This window comes from Neophocaena asiaeorientalis, unplaced genomic scaffold (assembly GCF_003031525.2).
Source record: "Neophocaena asiaeorientalis asiaeorientalis breed wild unplaced genomic scaffold, Neophocaena_asiaeorientalis_V1.1 scaffold43, whole genome shotgun sequence".
In the NCBI taxonomy this organism is placed as follows: Eukaryota; Metazoa; Chordata; class Mammalia; order Artiodactyla; family Phocoenidae; genus Neophocaena; species Neophocaena asiaeorientalis.
In genome coordinates this window covers 9,635,324-9,639,669 of record NW_020173674.1, presented here as the reverse complement: position 1 = coordinate 9,639,669, position 4,346 = coordinate 9,635,324, and the positions used below count along the sequence as shown (strand labels likewise).

Below are 4,346 nucleotides of genomic sequence, written 5' to 3'. Positions count from 1 at the left end.
CCCCTACTTCCAGGCTATTTGCCCCCATGACACATACCTGTACCTCACAGCAGCAGCAACAAGGAGGCAGGAAAAAAGCTGTATTCAGAGAGAAGGAGGATTGAAATCCTGCCATGAGATAGCCAGGACGATCCCGAGCTGGGTCCAGGTGTCCCAAACCCCAATTCATATGCATTGTCTAGACCTCTGCAACTGGCTAACTTCTCTCCCTGTGGGAGTCTGACAGCTCAGCCTCCAGAGCTTTTCTCTCGCCTCCCCAGGCAGGCTGAGTTTGTGCTATGTGGGTAAACAACATTCCCCTTGGTTGTCAGATGCAAACATTTACCTGGTGGTGGGACTGAGTGATTCCTTCCCATCCACCCCATCATGGGTACCAGGATTCTGGGTGACAGCCAGCACTGTACAGCACTCAGAGATGGGGGACCCAGCAACTGGGAGTGGGCGATGATCTCACACTGGCTACCGGGAAAGTCACGTTCACTATTTCATTCAGGGGCCTCCCTGGATTTTTGCATTTGGGAACAAGCCAGGCTAAAGTCGCCATGCACAGAACTATGATTTCATCCATTATCCGATACCCTGCATCCAAGCTAAAATGTAGTCATTGGATCTCCCGTGGCCATAAGCAGATACTCTATACTTCAAAACACTGCATGCTTTGAATTCCCCCAGCCTTAAGCCAGTATGCCACATTGGCTTTCCCTCCCTCGGGCTGTGAGGAAAGGCAGTCACTCGCTGGGACCACGGGGCAATGCAGTCAGGGGGTTGGCACCCAGCTCAGGAATTCTGCAGTTGTCTTTCTGCAGGCAGCTCTAACCTGATGCAATCACTAGCCAAGCCATCCCATCCTGCAGCTGCTGGGAGCTGAGAGTCTGGGGCAGGGCACAGCTGTGCCAGCTGTCGGAGACAGATTACTCTACGAAGCTGGGCCTTGACTCACGTTCCAGTACAGGGGAAATGAGCAAAAGTTAGACACCGACTTCGGGGGTGCCAAAAATCATCTTGGTTTTGTCTTGCAAGACGTTCAGCTTGCAGAGCGTGGGGCAGACGGAGGAAGGGGCTGGGGAGGAGGCGAGGGGAGCAGATCTGTCTCCAGTCTACTCTGCCTATCACACGCCCCCCATTACTCTAATAACAACGCTCAGCATTTAATCAGCCCCTTTGTGGAAGCAGACGGTGTCACACTCGTTAATTAGTTAATCCACACAGCACCCCTGGGAGGAGGAGACATGTTATTATCCCCACTGGGACCTAGAGAGATACTGAGGCCAGAGCGGGAATTTGGCACGGAGCTGAGGGAACACAGCCTGGCAGCTGGACCGGGACCAATCGGTAGCTTGTGGCCCATTCTGGAACCCTCACTCTTGTCTCCCTCCCCTGCTCCACTCTGCTCACAACGCTCGTAGCTGTCTCTAAAGACACCTGGTCAAACTCTGTCAGAATGGGGCCTGAGGGCATTCAGAGGGGAGGACAAACGAGATATTGGAGTAGAGGGGGAGCAGCCTGGTGGCTGGACCAGGTAAGGCCCCCAGTGGATGTGTGCTCTGAACCAGACATCTGTTATGGTATGTTTCCTCCAAAGGGTCTGGGAACTAGGGGTGGAGGTGGTGATGTGAGTTTCACCATTGTCAAAATGCCTGTTGTCTGCCTCCTGTTCAGGCAGTTCTGAGTTTTGATTGCCTGGTGGTCTTAGAACTGAAGGGAGGAACATTTCCACCAGGAGGCACAATAACGGTTCCATTGAATTGGACACTGGGACTGCCACCGGGCCACTGGGGGATCGTCATCTCACACACACACACACACACACACACACACACACACACACACACGAGGGATATGGGTGGAACGCAGGGTCCCTGTGGAGTACCTCCTACACCGTCATGCCCAGTGGTAAAGGCAGACAGAATTCTGCTGTGGTGCTTTACAGCCAGGATCACCAACGGCTCAGGCCCTCAAGGATGGAGACTCGGAACAGTCCACCAGGAAAATGAGATGCAGGCAGGAGGCAAGTGAACCAAGGAATAAAGAATTAGAGGAAGAAAGTCATAAACACCTTTTAGGAGTTTGCAACCGGTTGCAAAAATAAAGACTGCAGCCACTACCTTGATGGTTACTGGAGTCGGTTATTTCCTTGTTGGTTACTGGAGTTGCTGAAGATTAAATAACTAACCCCTCCCCCTTTTCTTTTTAAACAGCATTGAAAAGCATTTTTCATACATTGCCTTTTCCTTTCCATCCATATTTATAATAGCAGTGCTTCTCCAACCGTAATGTGCATACAAACCACCGGGGATCTTTTCAATCTGCTGAGATGTGGGGGCCTGAGATTCTGCATTTCTCACAAGCTCCTCGATGGTGTTAATGCCACCCTTTGAGCAGCGAGAATTCAAAGGACATGTTTGTGGTAGTTAAATGCACCCTTTAATTCAGTTGTTAGATGCCCAGAGGGGCTCACCGTAAACCTTGAGGAAAAAGAGACATGGACATCACCTTGAAGACCTTGAACTTTGATCTTGATCGTGACAGCAAGTCTGGAGGTGGCCGACCAGGGAATATTGGAACACAATATCGTTTGGTGAAGATGACTTTGGATGAATGGGAGGAAGATGTGTGTGTGTGTGTGTGTGCGTGTGCGTGTGTGTGTGTGTGTGTACATGTGTGAATTTGTGTGCACTGGGCAGCTAAGGGGGTAGAATGTAGCTGCTATGATTGACCATGGCTCAAGCTGGACCAACAAGATTCTTTCTTTTGGGGAATCTAGAACTTTGAACCAAGGGACATTACATTTGGCAGTTTTGATTCTGATTAATTACAATGATCTAGACAGAAGGCTCCCAAACTGCTATGTTACAGTCAGTCCTTAAAGCCTCCCTGATACCCGGCCCTTCCTGAGGCTGGGAGGGCCCAACTCTTTCTTGAATCCCCTGAGGTATCCCACCCAGTATTTGCTCTCCCCACCCCCATTTTTCTTTTTTTTTTTTTTTAAATAAGCCGGAGTTTGCCTTCAAAATAACCACGGGTAATACAGAACTCCTTCCAGAAGTAGGTCCCACCTGCTTCAGCAGAGGGGAAGACTGCCCTGGACTCAGAGTCTCACCTTAAACCCAAAAGTCCGGATAGTTTTCAGGCGGCTACTGCACCGCAGGCCCTGTACACGTAGCTCTTTACACTCCCACTTACACTAAACTGCTGTGTATCACCCTGTTTTCTTGGGATGACGACAGGGCCCAGAGAACATTTTAGAGGCACTCCCCCTGCTGAAACATGCGACTCCCCTTTTTGCCTCTGAATTCTACTCCACCTTTGAGACCCAGCTGGGTCATCTCAGCCTCCAGACCCAACTCCCTCCCCCACGGCTTGCTTAAGTGCCCCTCAGAGAGCTCTACCCGCCCTCTCTGCTGAGCTCCTACACCACAAGCACCCTGTACCGTGATGGTCTAGTACCCTCTGGACTGAACTGAAGGGCAGGTCCCGGGCTCTGCTTGCCTTTGTGCTCACTCACTCCCCCAGCTCAGCACAAGGCACTGGACAGCGCTGCTCGGGCTCAAGGCTGGCTCTCAGGGAAGGTGTGTTAAGTGAATGAATAGATGCGTGTGAAGCAGAACAGGAAGGGCAATTTTCTTTATTTTCCAGGAATTCAAAATTGACCAAGTGCCCTTTTGGATGCCAGGCACAATGCTGGGCCCTGCAGGGGTAGAGGGTGAGGGGAGGACACAGATGATTATGATGTGCTCTGACCACCACCACCCCCCCGCAAGGAGCGCTCAGCACCCCGAGGAGGTGGAACCCATCTCTCTCTTTCCTCTCCGCAAATGAACCAGTTCTCCAGTGATCCTACATGCTTTTTTGCCTCTCTCCCACGCTAAACCCGGTCACGCGGGGCCTGAAGGAGGGGGACCCAGGCGGCTCCCTTCCCCGCATGCAGCGCGGCCGGTCCTGCGCCTCCCGGCCGCCCACGAAGCTGCAGCGGCGGCTGGAGTCCTGCGCCCACCGCCCCCACGCGTGGAGCCCCGCGAAAGACTCCGCTCACTCCTGCCTCGGCGCCGCTCCCCTCCCTGGCACCAGGGGGCGCTGCCGCCTCGCGGTCGTCGCCATGGTCACCGCTGGCGGCGGAGTGGGGTTTACGTAAAGGACGCAGCGTCCCCCGGGGGGCGGAGGCGGCCTTCGCGCCGGCGCCGGCGCCCTGCGGAAGCGGCGTTAGTGAATTGGGGCCTTGGGGAGCCCAGGATGGAGGTGGCGGTCGCGGTGGCGGCGGCGGGCCGAGCCCTGCGGCTGGCTGGAGGTAAGGGGGACCGCGGGCGCGGCGGGCCGGGCCCCGGACTCGGGCGCGGTGTGAGCGGTGC

The 4,346-nt window shown here is 54.1% G+C and overlaps 1 protein-coding gene across 3 annotated transcripts in view; it reads left to right on the top strand.

Annotated features, from left to right (window-relative positions):
- The first annotated feature begins 4,172 nt into the window (after positions 1 to 4,172).
- The window catches only part of DAGLA (diacylglycerol lipase alpha), a 62,160-nt gene continuing 61,986 nt past the window's right edge, over positions 4,173 to 4,346 (top strand). For all 3 annotated transcript variants that reach the window (XM_024749480.1, XM_024749479.1, XM_024749478.1), the window contains exon 1: positions 4,173 to 4,285. The gene's annotated coding sequence lies outside the window, so the exon portion shown is untranslated. The remainder of the gene's footprint in view (positions 4,286 to 4,346) is intronic.